The sequence below is a fragment of the Pelophylax lessonae genome (assembly GCF_965119305.1).
Source record: "Pelophylax lessonae genome assembly, chromosome: 12".
Taxonomy (NCBI): domain Eukaryota; kingdom Metazoa; phylum Chordata; class Amphibia; order Anura; family Ranidae; genus Pelophylax; species Pelophylax lessonae.
In genome coordinates this window covers 205,160,916-205,181,031 of record NC_138779.1, presented here as the reverse complement: position 1 = coordinate 205,181,031, position 20,116 = coordinate 205,160,916, and the positions used below count along the sequence as shown (strand labels likewise).

General features: G+C 43.3%; 1 protein-coding gene across 1 annotated transcript in view; it reads left to right on the top strand.

The window, feature by feature from the left end:
- ETFB (electron transfer flavoprotein subunit beta) overlaps positions 1 to 19,364 on the top strand; it is a 110,371-nt gene extending 91,007 nt beyond the window's left edge. Inside the window, exon 7 of the mRNA XM_082273702.1 lies at positions 18,911 to 19,364. The gene's annotated coding sequence lies outside the window, so the exon portion shown is untranslated. The remainder of the gene's footprint in view (positions 1 to 18,910) is intronic.
- Positions 19,365 to 20,116: the final 752 nt, after the last annotated feature.

Sequence of the window (20,116 nt, the reverse complement as noted above, 5' to 3'; positions counted from 1 at the left end):
GTATGGTCTCCATCTGTCATGACATCACTTCCGGGTACTCGGCCCCAGATTTAAAAGAATGACCACATTCAAAACAGCGAAACTTGGCGTTATGAATGCAGAGGAGGGGTTTGGGGTCTTTTGGACCCCCAGATCCCTCCACCAGAGTACCTGTCAAAGGAAAAAAAGATATTTGCTGATACCGATATGCAATACCAAAATATCTGTATCTGCAACGAAAAACTGATATCGGTCGATCACTATCCTCTACCGCTCCATGCTTGCATACCTAAGTCGCACCCCCATCCCTCAGGTATGCGTTCACTTCTGCACGCGAGCACAAAGTCGCGCCCCCATCCCTCCATGCTCGCGTGCAGAAGTGAACGCATACTTAAGTCGCACAGGGATATGTAAACTGCACCACACATGTGAGGTATCGCTGTGAACGTTAGAGCGAGGGCAAAAATTCTAGGACTAGACCTCCTCTGTAACTCTAAAGTGGTAACCTGTAAAAAAAATAAATGCATTTAAAGCGTCACCTATGGAGATTTTTTAAGTACTAAAAAATTGCGTTTGAAAAACCGCTGTGCAAATACCGCGTGACATAGAAAATTGCAAGGATTGCAATTTTATTCCCTAGGGTCTCTGCTAAGAAAAGAAAAAAATAAAATAAATGATTATATATTATAATGTTTGGGGGTTTCTACGTTATCTGAAAAAAAAGCCTAGTCTTCAAGTGATTAAAAAGAACACCCAAAAAAAAGTTTTCAGGAATGGGTGGAGCTTACAGACAATAACACAGATAATGTATAAAGTGCAAAGAAGGTTGGTAATGGCGCTAACCTGATTTTTGTGTGTATTGCACAAGATCCCGTGTATAAAAATAAATAGTGATTGTCTCAACCAATAAATAAACCGACTTATAATAGAGTCATAAAGTGCAAGTGCCAACAGTCAGGATCTGTACGTGCCCCAGAAAGTGCTCAAAAGCTAAATGTGCAAAACATCCAATATAGGTGCGTTAAATTTCTTAAATGGTGCATAAATAAATTAATAAATAGAAAGTGTGGGTATTTTAATGAATAAATAAATAGAAAGTGCGGGTATTTATTAAAATAATAATAATATAAACAGGTAATAATAATTATTGTCCATAAAACTTCCAAACACTGTAGTGCCCAAAAAGGTAGTGCTGGTGCGAGAGTAAATGGTGAAAGGCTGAAGCCGTGAGAAAAAGGTTGTGCCTATAAAAGGACACTAGGTGTCGCACTCACCCCTTTAGATAGCACACTGTAAGGCAAGCTGTATGTTCGGATATACCAGAATGGGGACGAGCATGTAGTCTTAGGCTGGGCAAGCCTCAGAGGATCCTCCCAACGTGGGTCCGATCTAGGTGCTCAAAGACAGAGAAATCCCCATGGTGTAGTATATTTCAATAGAGTACAAGCAAGGGTAGGTAGACTCACGCTTTCGGTTGATCGAGTTCAGTTTCGGGTGCAGACGCCGGACGCTAAAATTTCTTCCGCGTTCCACGGCTCCCCACTGTAAAAACCGGAAGTGACGTTGACGTACAAACTCCGCCCTACACGTTTCATCATCTGACGTCTACTGGTGCGGCGTCAACACACCATCCTCCCGGTCCTTAAATGTTCATTTGTATCCTAGCAACCAAGGACGCCACAGCGCCATGTTGGAGCTCTCATGAACCCGGACGGCAGCCATATTGCTACCTCCTGAAGATTTCCGTTCATGAAAAAAGATACATCTCAGTGAGTGTTCATCATGTTTGATCAACCGAAAACGGAGCAGCTTAAAAACAAAATTCTAAGGCTTTTAATAATAAACAAGTTAAAAATAATATATAAAAAACATTATTAAGCATATTTATTAAAAATGAGTTTCGAAGTGAACAATAATAAAGAATGGATGAAAAGAGACCATATTGCAATTTGTCTAGGGGAGGAGACCCAGTGCCATTGTTGCAAGCAGTGCTCGGTGCAATTAGTGCAATGAGAGTTTATAGGTGAATAATGAGAAGAGAGGAATAGTGGTATTTCCCCAATTATATAAGTGATGTTGGATGGGAAGGCTGAGGAAAAATCTTTCCAAAAAATATACACTCCATAGCGCTGGTCACCCCCACTTTTTATAAAGAACACAGATAAAGATGCAATTGTAGGGGGAATCATTCAGAGTTTTTTTTACTCCGGAGACCAGCAGGTAACCTTTGCTATCTCATGAGATTACTTTAAAACATATTCAACACCATGATTGCTTCTTTTTATTTTTTGACAGCTGTAGAAAGTGGTAGTTGGCAGCTTATTGAGATGGAAAGGTCACTTTTAATGGCATTAAATTACAAAATGGTTCTAGTGCCAATTATCTGTTACATCAATTTTTTTTTAACAAAGTGGAGTTTTCCTTTAAATCCTTTGCAGCTGTAACTCGCCTCACCAATTAGACAATTAATTAATCTAGCCGGATAATTGAAGTTGTCATCTTGTGACATGAAGTGGCTCCTACCAGGGCCGGGTGACTGGAAAATGCCATCAATATTTTGGTTGCCTAATTTCATAAATGCTAATTTGATAAATACGTTTTTAATGATGTTTTGTTTACGGTCGGCTTTGGCGCATCAGGCGTACATAAAACCAGCGGCTGGAGTGATGAGCAGAGCCTAGCGTCATCTTGATTGCTCCTGCTTGATGTAGAACTTGTCAGGTCTAAAAACACTTTTGTAGTGGAAACCATTTTAATTAGGTTTTTTTTTTCTGATTTGGACAGAGCGGGGAAAGGGGGTGTGTGTCGTGTTTTTTATTGTTCTGTGCACTTAATAGGGATATTTTCTTTCACTTCCTGTTCCAGGAATAGGACAAGAAGTGAAAATTGTTGCCAAGTAGAGAGGCGTGATACCATTTTTTTAAACACCAAGTTTACGAGTGCCATAACTTTTTTCTAAGTACACGCCGATACCAATTACCGATACCTATCACCTAGAAAGAGTAGGTAGAGGGGTGCCTCTGGGTGTGGGATGAGGGCAGGGTGTAGGGGGGGGTGAGGACAGGGTGTGGGGGTGGGGGGGTAAGGCAGTGAAGGCAGGGTGGTGGTGGTGGTGGTGCTGGGGGGGGGGGGGGGAGAGAGTAGGGACTAGATTAGAGGGGTGAGAGTGGGGGGGGAATTAGTTGCCGACCGGACCAGCGGAGGGATAGCAGTCCGTAAACCACTGGGGAGGCTTGGAGGACTTTCGGACATGTCACCCAGGTGAAAGAGAATTCTGGGAGGCAGCTTAGATGCCAGAATCGGCTCCTCTAAAGTTATGGTGTTCATCGCTGAACACCTCAGGAAAGTAGGAGCGCTGAGCTAAGCGGCCTCTTCCTCGCTGACCAGACATGCCCCCCATTGACAACTGAAATATCATTGGTTGGTAAGGACTCAGTGGCTCCTCTCTTTAACAACCAATAATTGCTGCAATTTTTTTTCTTTACATTTCAGCTGTTAGTGGGGAAATCCCGCTGACAGCTGAAAGAACCAAGCCAGAAGGTACTGGTTTCAGGTATCTGTATATTTTCACAAGAACCATTAACCCTGCAAATGCCTAGTATCTGTAAAACCCTACTAGTAAGACCCTGTTCACATCCCTGCAAAGGGCTGTTTGCCTGCATGAGAAGCACAGCTATTCTGTGAATCTGCATGCAGGTAGTCTAATTCATTTCAGTTGACAAAACAAGAGGGAACCCACTATTTTGGGACTATACCAACTCATATTTAAAATTTTCAAAATTTTATTGAACACATATTACAAAAAAATATATAGAACAATATTGAATGATATACAACAATATTACAATTATAAAAAAAGGTTTAAAAATCGGCGACTGAGTATGATTCTAATGATTTTGTGACAACAACATGGAGGAACCTGGAAGTCTGGTTCTGGAGACCCTACGCGTTTCAATTAAGTCTTCCTCAGGGGTCCTTAGACCAAAAGTTCCAATTTTACAATATTCTATAATAGAGAAACATATTCGTGGCATTTCAGGGGGTCAGATGTATTACATTTTATCGTTAAGTTTACAAACACTTTAAAGGATAAACTCACTGTTTAAAGAAAAGAGTGCATTTATTTTCTAACTGCATTTATTTTTCCCCAAAAAGGCCTGCAGAGCAAATTGCTGGTGCAATCTCAGGCTTCTGCAGACTCTTAGGGTAGGTTTTGCCCATACATCTTAGGTAGGTAGTTACTTGAGAGCAGGAAGATCAATGAACTACGAGAGAGCTTACTAGCGCCCTCGTAGTTTATTGAGAACTACAAGCCATCAGCTGCAATACCTGACGGTACATGTAGTCTGTTTATTCCCAGAAACTGTGATCGGGAATCAGGGGGGAGAGGGGGTGCATGCTGAACATGTGCCACCCTAAATATGCGTGTAACCTGTTCAGAACTGTGAACTTCGTCTTTAAAATTTCACTTCTGGGTGGACCAAGCTTATAATCAATTACCAGATGTCTTGCAGTAAGTGAATCACAGACGTCTCCCACCACTGAGATGTAAAGCACCCCCCTCAATCTACACTTTTTACGGAGCGCAGACTGAAGGGATACATGGCACCTTTGTTTGTCACCTGTCAGGCAGTGACAGAGATAGGAGATTTCACTGGCGGTTGACGCCATGTGATAACATCCACAGGAGGGCTGTCACAGCTGTTTCCCCACCGCATAGCGTGACCCGGGCTGACTGCTCCTCCAGGCGCTGAGAAGGAATCACACAAAGAACAGACAGGATAAAGATACAGGAGCTGACAGATGGTTAACCCCCTCTGCTCCACAAAGACCGGCGCGCACAGATATTCAAAAAAAAAAAAAAAAAAAAAGAAGCTCTCTCTAGAGCGCCGTCTCCCAAACTGATCCTCCGAGTTCAGCAACAGGTTTAGTTTTCCAGCTCTAGGTGAAATCATTGGCATGATTGTTTCATGATGGGTGTGCAGGGCCCCTGGATTGTGGTGAGCATCCATGGCCCCCCGTATGGCGAGCCCTGTGTTCTGGTGGTTGTACACCACCCCTGTATTATAGTGGGTGTACATGTACCTGTAATAAGACACTTGGATCCTGCATTATGTAGTTTGCTGTAATTTGGCCAGAAAGGTTTTTTAGGGCTCCTTCACACTGCCAGCACACTGAAAAGCTCTGTTTTAGCAGGAAGGCAGCTGTCAGTTTTGCCCTGTAGGGTGCAATGTGATGTTCAGTACACCCCCCCCCCCCCCCCTCCATTTACTTTTTTTTTTTTTTTTTATTTGTTTGAAGTTTTACAAGAGGATATTTCATTCATGTCATTCACAGCAGGTGGGTGCAGTGACAGGAGGTGCCTTTCTGTGCTCGTTACTAATAGTCACCACACCCCCAAGCTGTGTTGCAGAGTGAACGGGACACATAGAAAGCAATTGTTTTTTATGCGCCCCTAGTGGTGACTGGTGTTTATCCAGAGTTGAAAAACAAAGGTCACCACAATGTGTGTGAGCCCTTCAAGCCATGCTAAACCTAATCTGCAATCTTTCCTTTAAAGTGGAACTTCACCAGGGGAAGTTCTGCTTTTCAGCCTCTTCCTCCTCCTTCCAACACCTTTTGGGAAGCAGCAGGAATCTAGTTTTGACAGGTACCCGCTCCAAGTTCAAATCGGATCACCTATTCAATCCAAGTGGAAGTTCAACCCACCCCCCTCTTTCCCCGAAGCTTTTTGGGACACGTCACAGGTCCCAGAAAGCTGTGGGACCATTTACAAGGCTCATTGTGGCTCACACTTCTGCAGTGTGAAGCCGCTAAGATTCACAGGCAATTCCCCATAATAAAGATGCCGGTGCCGGGGGCCTGAAGACCGGCAAATAACCGGTTCTGGTGAGGACAGCACTTAATCCCTAGACAGGTAAGTATCCTTATGTTAAAATTTAGCAGCTACAGTATTTGTATATCCCAGATGACGCCTTGTATTGGTAAACGCGTCGGGCGGAGCTAGTTGTGTGACGTCAGTGCGCACGGCCTGGGTAAGAGCCATCGCGGCCGTACATAGTGGAGTTCTTTCCTCAAAATACTCCCATATTTTGTAAAGGCTTGTACACACTAAGAAAAATCGGGCAAACCTTTTCGTCTGTAGAAAAGTTGTGTACACACTATACGAAAATCATACGAAAGTAAAACGATTTACGTACAAGAAAAATCAGAAATGAAAAACTGCGCATGATCAGAAACCACAAAAAAAAAAAAAACTTTTGTCACATGAGAATTTCCATACATCCTTCATTGGTTCCAATTTGCTGTGAAACGATGAGGAAAATTGGATGATCGCTCGCCTGATTTTCTTAGTGTGATGCTTTTATCTACTAAACCTTTTAGCTACAGTGCTGCACTAGGAGTTACTTTCCTTGCTTCTAATGTATGTACCTGCTACGTGTTGGCAGAATCTAGACTGCCCAAACCTACGTCTATTTCCCAAAGACAACCTCTGGATATGACGCTGAGCACGTACACTCAACTTCTTTGGTCGACCATGGAGAGGCCTGTTCTGAGTGGAACCTGTCCTGTTAAACTGCTGTATGGTCTTGGCCACCGTGCTGCAGCTCAGTTTCAGGGTCCTGGCAGTCTTCTTATAGCCTAGGCCAGGGATTCCCAAACTACGGCCCTGCAGCTGTTGCAGAACTACAAGTCCCATGAGGCATTGTAAAACTCTGACATTCACATACATGACTAGGCATGATGGGAATTATAGTTCCTGAACAACTGGAGGGCCGTAGTTTGGGAATCCCTGGCCTAGGCCATCTTTATGTAGAGCAACAATTCTTTTTTCCAGATCCTCAGAGTTCTTTGCCATGAGGTGCCATGTTGAACTTCCAGTGACCAGAATGAGAGAGTGAGAGTGATAACACCAAATTTTAACACACCTGCTCCCCAATTCACACTTGAGACCTTGTAACCGTAATAAATCACATGACACCGGGGAGGGAAAATGGCTAATTAGGCCCAATTTGGACATTTTCACTTAGGGGTGTACTCACTTTTCTTGCCAGTGGTTTAGACATTAATGGCTGGGTGTTGAGTTATTTTGATGGGACAGCAAAGTGTCATTTCTTCAGTGTTGTCACATGAAAAGATAGAATAAAATATTTACAACCATGTGAGATACTGTATGTATATGTGTGTATATATATATATATGTGTGTGTGTGTGTGTGTGTGTGTGTGTGTGTGTGTGTATATATATATATATATATATATATATATATATATATATATATATATAGTGCAGCGCTATAGCGACTCATAAGAAGGTGTGCACATCCACCACCACTGTGCTCATTCAGGTATGTTGTCATCTTTGTTGATGGGCTGATGGGCCTTAGTAAATACAAAGAGGTCCAAAACAGCTTTGGAACACTAAAGCAGCTCTCTCTCTCTCTCTCCTGGACTCCTGCTTGCATCCAGGGATACGCTCACAAATAACATCAACCCCTCGGTTCTCCCAGGACACTTGTTAATTCAGCTCATAAAAAATGAGAACAGCCCATACATAGTGCTCCCTGGAGGATTTTATTAAAGCATAAAGAATTGCACTTCTTAGCTTGTGTAAGTGTGTGAACTTTCTCTCAGCAGATCCAGTACAGAAAGTACTTTGTTCTGCACATGGGCACAGCATGCTGGTGTCTGCGAACCCGGAAGTTCTCAAAGCAGAGCACCACCGGGTTCATTGCATGGAGGAGAGATCCCCTCCATGCACCCTGGCAGCCATTCTGATACTTTTTTTTAGTGGTCTCAGGGAGGTGGGGGGGGGGGGAATGTAGGGCCTTAACTTCCGCCACCGGTAGAAGCGATTAGACTGCTTTATAGCCTCCCTGATCACTTCTCCGTGTAAGGTCTAAAGCTGCTTATGAATTCTAAAAGCAAGTTCACACATTACACTCCATTGGCAGCAAAGGGGTTCATGAAAGCTTTACAAGCAGTCCCCAGGTTACAAACATCTGACTTACAAAATGATGCCTACTTACAAACAGAGAGAGACAACAGGAAGTGAGGAGAAATCTACCCCTAGGAGGGCAAATTCACTCCCTTCTCATGGGAAAAAGATGTCTCCACTGAAGCTTTATCACCAAAATCCAATTGTCATAGGGACAGAAAGTGAGGTGAAGTCTTCTGAACAGGGGTACAGACCAGTGGTGTATTTTGGTTTTGTGCTGCCCTAGGCAAGACTAAAATTGGGCGACCCCCCCCCCCCCCTCCTGTGTAAATTTGCCCCACTCCTTTTTTAACGGATGTGACTCCCTCCAAAATTGAAGGACTACAAGTCCCAGCACGAACCCTTGAGATCTCATGAGAGGGGTGGTAGGAGAGAGGGGGGGGTGGGAGAGAGAGGGAGAGAGGGAGGGGTGGGTGAGGGAGGGAGAGAGAGGGGGGGATGAGAGAGAGAGGGGGAGAGAGAGGGGGGATGAAAGAGAGGGAGGTGATAGAGAGAGAGGGGGGATGAGAGAGAGTGGGTTGAGAGAGGGGGGTGATAGAGGCGGCTCTAGCAACCAGTGGCCAATAGAGTCTCAGGTGGAGGGGGGGCACCTTTTTTTTTGTGCCGCCCAAGGCCTGGGCCTTGTTGGCCTAGGCCAAAATACAGCACTGGTACAGACAGTAAAACAAATGGTACAGGGGTGTTAACCCTTCCCTATGTTATCCAGAAAAGTATAAAAATGATTCTTTTGGCTGGAGCTAAACTCAAAAATGTACCTGGTCCGACTTACAAACAAATTCGACCTAAAAACAAACCTACACTCCCTATCTTGTTTGTAACCCGGGGACCGCCTGTATATGTAAAATGACATTGACATTCCACAAGAGATTGTGGCGATTGGGTTTATAATATACTTTAGCTTTTAACCTCATTTTATGACGGCTTACGTCAATGTGATTCTTCTGCGTTTAGCACTGTTTTTATAGTTTACTATTTTTGGCTCTAAAATTAAAAATTGTTTTCCTTTTTTTGCAAGGTTTTTTTTTTTTTTTATGGGCTGATTTTATTTTTTTTTCCCACTGAGGTCAAAAAGTTGTTCTACTTATTTGTGCAGAGTGATGTTATATGACAAACATACATACGTCTGTCTATACATAACGATCTATAAAAGTTATATTGTGCAACCTAAATAAACCAATTTAAAATATGCGGTGAACTCAATCACCTGATCAGGAATAGAAGTTGTGAATACCAGAGTAGCGGGCACAGAGTAAGGCAGCCTATTGGGAATAATGCTGTAGGGAGGGGGACACAATGGTTGCATTTGTGGAAGAAGTTGCAGGTGGGGGGGGGGGGTAGGGATAAGGACACCATTGATTTTAAAAGTAAAGAAAAACCGGGTGGGTAGAAGATTTTCTAAGATGAAAGAAACTACTTTGACCCTGGAGTAGTTTATGTCTGCGATTATCTTTTTCACAGACTCTTTCCCCCCCCCCCCCCCCCCCATTATCAATTCAGACAGTCCCTGGGTTACGAACACTATAGGGACTGTAGGTTTGTTCTTAGGTCAAATTTGTTTGTAACTCGAAACAGTGCATTTTTTAAGTGCCAGTTCACACATACAGATTGTATGGTTGAATTTGCACCGCAATTGGACCAAAGTCGCATAGGACCCTTTTTTTTGGTCCGCACTAGAATTGGTTGTTGTCACCTATGCGATCAGATTCATGTCCGAATTGACAATTTCCATTGCGATATGATCTGGGGGGTGTCGTTATCGTTTTATTGACACCCCCAGCGATTCATATATGGCAGTGTGTGTGCACTGCCAGCGAGTTGAGTTCGATGCCGAAACCCGCAGTGGATTCACAGGGTTCCCGCATTGCGAATGTGTGAACCGGCACACATTTACTGTGTAACTCCAGCCTGTGCGGTGATGTGGGATGTTCTAGGCGTTTCTGGGCGTGCAGTCATTTTATCTGGGGCTCTTGTGGCCATGCAGTACTGCAGTGTGGGATGTGTCCAGGGCAGCAAGATGGCTGCTCAGCAGAATCCGGGACCAGGGTACAGCACAAGCGGCCGGCACTGATGTCCGTTCGCAAATTGGGGCCTGCCAGTAATAGTTTAAAGTGGTTGTAAAGGCTGAAAGTTTTTTTTACATTGCAGGAGACACAGCGCGTTCCACCCCCCCCCCCCCACAAATCCTTACTCAAGCCCCCTCCAATCCAGCAATGTTCACCACAGCCTCAGCTGCATGGGGACTCTCCCTTCTCATTGGCTGAGACAGCAGCGGGAGCTCATTGGCTCCCACTGCTCTCAATCCCAGCCAATGAGGAGAGAACATGGGGGCGCTGCTGTGTGTATGTGTCTTATGGATGCGTAGAGCAGTGGATCAGAGGGGAGCACGTAGGAGTGCCCCCAGGGCAAGCCTTTTTCTCTGGGGGCACTGCTAGATGGGGAGGAGCCAGGAGTGCAGGCGGGGGACCTGAAAAGTAGAGGAGGAGGAGGATCCAGGCTGATCTGGGCAAAACCATTTCACAGAGCAGGTAAGTATAACATGTTTTTAATTTAACCACTTGGCACCCCCGCTATAGCATGCCATGGACGTCCTTCCATACTCACGCTGCCCGCCTGCCCCAGGGGGTGCATGGGCAGCATGCTCTGTGATCACAGAGTAGGCAGAGTAGGGTAAAGGGCCATTCACAGTGGGCCCCCATCCGCTGTCAGTGTGAAGAATGGAAGAAAGCCGTTAACCTGCTTCTGTTAGAGGGACATCGGTCCCGTTAGGGTCCTCCAGTACTGCTAATCGTGCCCATCAATCCCACCTTATCAGTGCCCATCAATGCCACCTTATCAGTGCCCATCAATGCCACCTTATCAGTGCCCATCAGTGAAGGAGATTTACCCGTTTGCTAAATTTTATAACTAAAAAAAAAAAAAGCATGTTTTTCATATTTTATGGGCCAGAGAGTTATTTGTGCAGAATGCTGTTATATGAAAAACATACATATATGTCTATGCATAACGATCTATAAAAAATGATATTGTGCAATCTACATAAACCTATTTCAAATATGTAGTGAACTCAATCACCTGATCAAGAATAGAAGCCGTGAATACCAGAGTAGCGGGCACAGAGTAAGGCAGCCTATTGAGAATAATGCTGTAGGGAAAGGGACACAATGGTTCCATTTGTGGAAGAAGTTGCAGGTGGGGGTGGGGGGTTTAGGGATAAGGACTTAACCACTTAACCCCCAGGCCTATTTCTGACACTTTTTGTTTACAAGTTAAAATCAGTATTTTTTCCTAGAAAACTACTTAGAACCTCCAAACATTATATATATTTTTAGCAAAGACTCTGGAGAATAAAATGGCGGTCATTGCAATATTTTTTGTCACGCGGTATTTGCACAGCGTTCTTTAAAACGCAGTTTTCTTTTAGAAAAATCACATTTCACTGCATTTTAAAAAAAACTAAACAGTAAAGTTAGCCCATTTTTTTTTTTTTTTGTATATTGTGAAAGTAAATGGATACCCAACATGTTACGATTTAAAATTGCGCACACCTGTGGAATGGCAACAAACTATGGTCAAGAGAAATCTCAATAGGCGACATTTTAAAAAAATTTAACGGTTACCAGTTTAGAGTGTAGCTCTTTTTTTTTTTTAAACTATTGCTCACGTTCTGGCGATCGCGGCGATACTTCACATGTGTGGTTTGAACAGTGATTTCATTCGCGGCTCGACTTCCATATACGTTTTCTTTCGGACGCGAGCTAACGGCTAAATTTTTTTTTTTTTTTTTTTCCTGTTTATTTTATTTGTTTTTTTAACGAAAAAAAAAAAAATCTGATCACTTTTATTGCTGTCACAAGCAATGTAAACATCCCTTGTGACACCAATATTCAGTGACAGGTACTCTTTATGGGCGGATCGAGGGTCTAAATCAGTGGTCCTCAACCCTGGTCCTCAGGGCCCACTAACAGGCCAGATTTGCAAGATAACTGAAATACATCCCAGGTGATATCATTTGCTGCTCAGTAGTACTGTACTCTAGTCTGCATCTCCCCAAGGTAATACCTAAAATCTGGCCTGTTAGTGGGCCCGGGTTGAGGACCACTGGTCTAAAAGACCCCAACCCCCCCTACACTACACCATGTATTCAAAATGCCGAAAACTGCATTTTTGAATACAGTCGTTTTTTGAATCTGCTGCCTTTTGCAGCAGAGTAACCCGGACGTGACGTCATGGACGCCGCCTCCGGGTTACGTCAGCAGAGACGTAACCGGCTGGTTTCTCGGATCTCCCGGCAGAGAGGCGGGAGGGGGGGCGACGTCCCCTCCCGCTCGCCCAGGTAACGATCGAGCGGCTCCCGAGCCGCATCGGTCATTACTAACGGAAAGCCGACTGCCGGCTCTAAACAATGGTACCGGGATGATGCCTCTAGCTAGAGGCATCATACCGGTATAACACCGCAAAGTCAGCCGACGTAAATATACGTTACTTTGCGGTAAGTGGTTAAAATGCCGGGGGGGCGTACATGGACGTCCTCCCGTTCTCACATTGCCTGCATGCCCCAGGGGGGCGCTGATTTTAAAAAGAGACAGCTAGTACGGGAAACTTCTTCCTGTACTGCTGCCACTGCGAGAAAGGGCAATGGCTGCAGTATTGGGAACATTGGTTACGTGTTCCACCCTAAAGCTGGATACACACTATACAATTGGATTTTTTTCCTTTAGATTTACCAAAACCGTATTGTGAGGTCAAATCTAGGCACTTTCAATTTGTATGGAATCAGGTAGGCCCTTGCACTATATACATAGTTGAAGATAAATCTAAAGGAAATCGAACAACAAAAGTTGTATAGTGTGTACCCAGCTTAAGAATGGGTGGAACATGTAACATGTTCCCAAAGGTGAACTTATCCTTTATTTGCTGGTTGGGTTTTAACCACTTGCCGACCAGCCGCCGTACATATGCTGTGGCAGGTCGGATCGTGCCCGTACGCCGCTTTGCAGGAGCGCTAGTGGGGTCATGCGCCTACCCATTCGCCGCCTCAGGGGAAGCTGAACTGGGGGTCCGGTAGCCTTGATTGTCACTGGGCACCCACGACCGCTCCCCGTGGAGACAGAAGAAAATCCCCCCCCCCCCCCCCCCCCAAAAAAAGACGATTAGATAAAAAAAAAAAACAGACGATTAGATAAAAAAAAAAAAACATACAAGGCCAAGGCAGCCTAGGGCCAACATGTCTCCACCTGGTAATTCTGCCGATTTTAGTACTAGATCCCGATACACACGCGGTCGTGCAATTAATTTTTCTGGCGATGGAATCCTCTCTTGCTATGCAGGCGTAGTATTGGCTCAGAAAGATTACACAGGATCAGAATGTTTTTTTGAATCCCCGGTGAATGGTGGAAACAGAGCGCCGAACATCACCCGTCAATCACACGGGTTCCTCTAATGGTGTTTAATATTTATATTGCCATACAAACACGGGTAAGAAAATGATGTGAATTAATGTAATTACACATGAGATGACGGATGCCCCGCGGAGCCCCAGACAAGTGACAGACGCCATCAGCAGCTTGTTTTATCTTCTACCTACAGAAGGGAGATGTGATTTTATGTAACACAGGAGTATCCGCTCCGGCGATGACAGCTTGACGGGCTTAGTATTAGCACAGTATTAACATGGCCCATGTTTTATTTTTAAATGGGGGGTGGGGGGGGGGGGAATCTGACAAAGAAAATCTTCAGTTTGACAAATGCTCCATGTTCAGAGCAGAGCTGAAAAGTGTACCTGTCTGAGACGCGGGTGATGAGTTTGCTGTTTGACCATTTGGTTTGTATCCATCAATATTCTGTCAGTCTGCTCTGTGCTATGGACAGGCCTGGGAGGGATTCACAATAATAAAAAAAACTTTTAGGATTATTTAACCACTTCAGCCCCGAAAGGTTTTATCCCCTTAATGACCAGGCCATTTTTTGCAATTCTGCACTGCTTTAACAATGGCGCGGTCCTGCGACGCTGTACCCAAATACAATTGATGTCCTTTTTTGTCCCCCCACAAACAGAGCTTTCTTTTAGTGGCATTTGATCACCTCTGCGGTTCTTAGATTTTGCGCTATAAACAAAAAAAAAAAAGCAACAATTTTGAAAGAAAAAAAACAATGTTTTTTACTTTCGGCTATAAAATGTTTCCAAAAAAAAAAAAAACATTTTAAAAATCTAATTTTTTTTTATCAGTTTAGGCCAATTTGTATTCCGCTACGTAATTTTTTGTAAAAAAAAAAGCGTATATGATTTGGTTTGCGTAAAAGTTATCGCGTTTGCAAACTATGGGATAGATTTTCGGACCTTTTTTTTTTTTTTGTTTTTTTAATAGTAATGACGGCGATCAGCAATTTTTAGCGGGATTGCGACATTGCGGAGGACAAATCTGACACTAAGCGACACTTTTTGGGGACCAGTGACACCAATACAATGATTAGTGCTAAATAATATGCACTGTTACTGTATAAATGACACGGGGGGGGGGGTTAACACTGGGGGTGATCAATGGGGTTAAGCGTGCTCCTAAATTGGGCTTTCTAACTGTGTGGGGGGGGGGGGGGTGAGATCGGTAATTTGGCACACAGAGATCGGTGATTCAGATTAGCGGAGACACACAATCCCATTGTGAATGTCTGACAGGAGAGCCGCCTGCTTTGTTTACATAGGCAGGCGGCTCTTTCAGTTTCCCTGAAGATCGCACCTGCTCTTTCCCGGGGTCTGCCTCCCGCTGTGTCTAATGACACTGACTGGGAAAGGGGTTAACATCAGGGGCGATTAAAGGGTTAAAGATGTTGTAAACCCCCGGGCGAAAAAAAATATACAACCTGCAAGTCAAAAGGCATGTTGAGCTAGTAATAGTATGCATCGCTGTGATTTTACACAGCGGGAGCTGAGGCACACAATAAAAGTGGTTGTAAACTTTGTTACACCACTTGTACCTACAGGTAAGCTCTATAACAAGGTTTACCTGTAGGTACTGTGAATGTCTCCTAAACTTCCTCACTTTATTTATTTATTTCAGGTACTTTATACATTTTTGTATCGGCTCTCGGGTGCTGCTGCCGCCGCCATTCAGGGTAAGGGAACCCGGCAGTGAAGCCTTTCAAAGTGAATGCGTTGCACTTTGTAATTGGCCTGGCGGCAGACGAAAAAGGAGGGGGCCGAACTTCCGAGGGACGGCGCTGCAGCACTGTCTCCTTGAAGTGGGGGAAGGGTACCTATCAAAAACAGGTATCCGTCGTCCCCCCGAAAGGTGCCAAGTATGGAAAGCATATAAGTGGAAGTTCCACTTTCTGGTGGAACTCCGCTTTAAATTGTGACAGTGAGTTGGGGGAGAGGATCTTGGGCTCACTGTCACTAGAGGCGGTGGCTATAGCATTGGGAACATGTGACATGTTCCCAGAGGTGAGCTTATCCTTTAGGCCAGATTCACACTGGTGCGGGGTGGGAAGTAATTCCGCATTCCTGTTCAAATCACATGCGATTCTGCAGCAGTGTGGTTTGAGCTATTCATTTTGTATCTGCACCAAAATCATGCAGGACCCTTTTTTTTTTTTTTTTCACACCAGAATCCGATCGCATGGGTGTTTACACCTATGCGATCAGGTTTTAGGGTGAGGTTAACTTAACACCTTGGTACCGGCTGCCGCTGGCCCTTTAAGGGGTTTGCTATGCTAGGGGGCGGGGTCTATGGACATTTGAGCGCTGTGATTGGCTGTCACATGATCGGAAAAGGCGCACATTGTCGGCACTATTGCACGCAAATATCGGCCAGCTGCCCAAAGTTAGGATGCCGGTGCCAGGGACCCAAAGACTGATGAAAAATCAGTCCAGGTGAGGATGGCGCTGGATCCTGGGACAGGTCACTGTCTGTCAAGTCAGCAGCTACAATTTTTGTAGCTGCTGACTTTGACACATCTGAAGAAAGATCCTCTTTGCATCTAAATGTAAAACTAATCTAAATGCCTAAGCACAATGTTGAAACTTTAACATGTGTTAGTAAAACCGTACATATCACCACAACTACTTTGTGTATCATACCACTTTTTTTTTTTTTTTTTCCCCCCAGGACAAATTGGGCTTTTTTTTTTTGGTGGTAAATGGTAATGAATACCTCCTGACTTTTTATTTTTTTCAAAGGAAATAGTTTTTGTTTTGATTATATATATATATATTTTTTTTTTAGCTGTATATTTCTTTCTACTATTATAACCTTCCACCAAACAACAACCCAAATTAAATTCTCCTGCTCCTGACAATCGCAGCAATACCACATATGTGTATGTTAGTTTTTGTTTGTACCTGTAGTACGGCACAAACACAATAGTGCGCATTTTTCTTTTTTTTAATCCTACCTAAAACACACTGAAAAAAAAAAAACTGTCAAAAAAACAAAAAAATACTGACCCTGATCCAAACACTAACCCTGGCACTGACCTAGATCAAACCTTGATCTAGGTATTTTTTTTTTTTTTTTTTCTTTTCTGCAAGGACAGAGAGACCCGGGTGGATAAAAACCAATGACTTTTTTAAAATAAAAAAAAATCATTTTTCTTTTTATTTAAACCTGATTTTTATTTTTTTTAATCAAATTTATTTTAATAAAATGCTTTTGGAGTAAAAATCAATCTAAAGATACAATCATTTTGTTTATTCAGCATGAAATGGAGCTTAGTTATGTAGCATGAGGCTGTATATTCTGCAATATTTACATTTTTGGTAAACCTTATCAATGCATCGAAGCTCTGCGAGCTGAGATAACACGCACTCACACAAGTTCACAGTAACCAGGAAATAATACAAAGTTCAGGAATATTCCTTTATCACATTGTTTTGCAAATCCACGTACAAACTGTATGATTGAATCGGTTCTGCTATCACTGTTTAACTAACCTGACAGCTTATTATTCTAAATAGGAAACCTTTATTTTGTTTGCAAACATTAAATGTTCTAACTACCAGCAAGAATGAGTCCTTACATTTAAAGGGCACCTGTCATTTCAGATCCATCATGGCAGTGCCTGTTAGTGGGGATCCACTCACCTGCTGCTGCCACGTCCCTCACCTTGTGTCGCTGCCGCGTCACCAGACTTCCCATTAAAGTGAATGGGACTGTCAGTGAGTCACCAGCGGGTCAGAGGTGACAGTTGCCCCTTAAAAATTATTTAAATCAAGCCTTTTGTGATTTAAATCGACTTGGTTTAAATCAAATTCATCCTGAGAGAGATACAAAGTATCTCTCTCCTCCATTCACATAAAAAAGGGGTGGGTTTCAGGGACTGGTCACTGTGATAGCCAATCAGAGGCTATAACAACGATCAGGTGACCCGGAATCGTGAGATCCGGGTTCCGATCTTTAGTTTGGGATCTGGGGCTCTCCGTAAGATTTGTGGCATGCTCCTAGCACAAAGTGAGATATGCGACCCCACGAAAAAAACGTCCAGTCCAGTGGGGTCGCATATTTGGGTACAGACGGTGTGAAGGGGTTATGTATACCCTGTGTATACGAGGCCCTAATATTCAGGGGTAAGTTACAGGAATAAAGTTCAGCCCACCCCCCCTCTCTGTCCACATCTAGACTCCCCTTCCCAATTTCCCACCACACCTTCCTCCATTGCAGCTGCTACCCACTGCTCCAGGAATGGGTGAGTATGGACCACCTCTCTTGGTGCACCGATTGGAGGCCTAGCAGCCAATCCACCTTATCAAGAAAGGACAGGCGCCACTCAGTAATGCAATCACGATTTATTATACAAGAAACCTAGCACACTTACATGAGGGTAATGTATGGGCTTCTCCTGTTAATTTCTCAACCCCGTGGCATGGCGCTCTCTTCCTCACAGCCGAACCAGCAGCCGGGAGATGACGCTACCTCGATAGAGTCCAATGGGGGAGCAGGATCAGTCCAGGAACAGCGGTGAGCTGCTTGTCCACCTATGTTGACATAACGCGCTTCGGAGCATGCGCACAACGCTCCTTCCTCAGACAACTTAGAATACCAATAGAGCGCAGTCATATATACACACTAGCTGCACTAATTATGATGAAGAGGCGGTACATACCAGGGATTCTACTACCAGAGTGTACATCATGTTAAGCATTAGACCTATCACTAAACATAAGCCAATTGTATAGCACACCATTATATCATTATAAAACAATTGAGGAATATTGTAAAGAAAAGAAAAAAAAAACGAGGAAGAGAAAGAAAAAAGAAGGAAGAAAATGAAGACTATAATGGAATTAAAACTAGAAAAATAAAATTAAAAGATAAGAAAAAATAAAATTAAAAATAAAAAAAAATAAAAATATATTACAAAAAAGGGGAGGGGGGGATGAGAGAATTAAAAAGCATAAATATACATATGTCTCTAAAACTACAAGTTAAAAATATACACGGAAATATGAATACGCACTTTGACATAAACGCACAATCATCGTGCGAACATATCCATATATAAAAAATATACATATATAAGAAATTGTATTAAGAAGTGTGTATATATATATATATATATAAAATTACACATGCGTATATGTGTGTGTGTATATATATATATATATATATATATACATACATACATACACACACATAGATATATATATATATATATATATATATATCTATCTATCACACACACACACACACACACACACACACACACGTGTACATACACATATAAAGGGGAAAAGGGGGGGGGGGTTTCGTCTCTAATCCACCTCTTGGTGCACCGGTTGGAGACCTAGCAGTCAATCAATAAATTGAACACTGTCACATGATTTTTCAGCAGCTGTGATTGGGGGGGGGGGAGGAGTGTTTGGGAGTGAGACCTGAATCAGCAAAGTGGCGGAGTCTCTAAACAAACTCAAACCTCATCTTTATTTTCTGTTTGTTTTCAGGTTTTTGGAAAGTTTGGACATTTTGCCGCAGAAGAGTGGGTCCTGCCAGCACCCTCCCGTCCTATTCACCTGCCGGTGCCTTTCTAGACCGCTGCCAGCCGCGATTGTACCACACCTCAACATCCAATCCTTAATACGATGGAAACTGGCGGAGGAAAAAAAAACTGAAATCAAAGCAATTTTTTTTTTCTTGCTGTAATTTGCGTCTATAAATAAATGTTTTTTTTTTTTCCTTTGTACGTGGAGACTGGAGTCTCCTTGTGATTATTTAATAATGGGTCACGGTGGGGGAGAGATGGAGCACGCGGTGTATGAGAAAAGAGGAGTTTCAATGAGAGCTCAGCCATGTGTGACATCCCAACTACTCCCAGGAAGCGCACCGACTACTCCCCAGCACACTGCCACTATTAAGTGAAGTGCCTGCTGGGTATTCAGACCTGCATACTTCTGCCTAATAACAGAGGATTATCAGACAGGTTAATATTGGCTCTAATGTTAGGTTTCATTTCTATCTCTTTTTTTCTTTTTAATCTGTAATTATACAAATTATAGTGCAGAAAAAATGTGGTGGTTTTTGTTGTATTAAAGAAGACCTGATCTATGAAAACTTCCTTTAGTTCGCTGTGTTTTCCTTTTGAAAATTTTAAAACGTTTACCCTGGAAATCATAAAGATTGACGCAGGCAGATTTTTCAATAGAGTCTCTTAATTAGTGATAATGCACTGGAAACGCACATGCCGGTTATCATAGTTACATAGCTAGTCAGGTTGAAAAAAGACTTAAGGTCTACTTAGCCCACATAAAGACCGTCCCATAGCAGTTTTACTGCTACAGGGCAGCTCTCCTGTGCAGAATCACGTGTATATACACAGGTCTCTGCACTTTCACCTGCAGGGGGCGCATGCCACTTCTGCTGTGATTATTCACAGCAGAAGCCGATCTGCGGTCGTCGGGCGCTGGATGTTCGCCGGCACCCACTGATCGTCGGGTAAAACACACAGAAATTAGATCTGCCTATGTAAACAGGGGCAGATCTCGGTTCTGACAGGGGGGAGGAATAGATTTTGTGCTCCTGCAAGCAGTGAACAAAATCTGTCTCTTGCCTTTTAGTAAAAGCACTTGCACAAAGTACAGAAAAACACTGGCTATGCACACCCTAGATTAGGCCTGCACGATATTGGAAAAAAAATATATTGCGATATATTT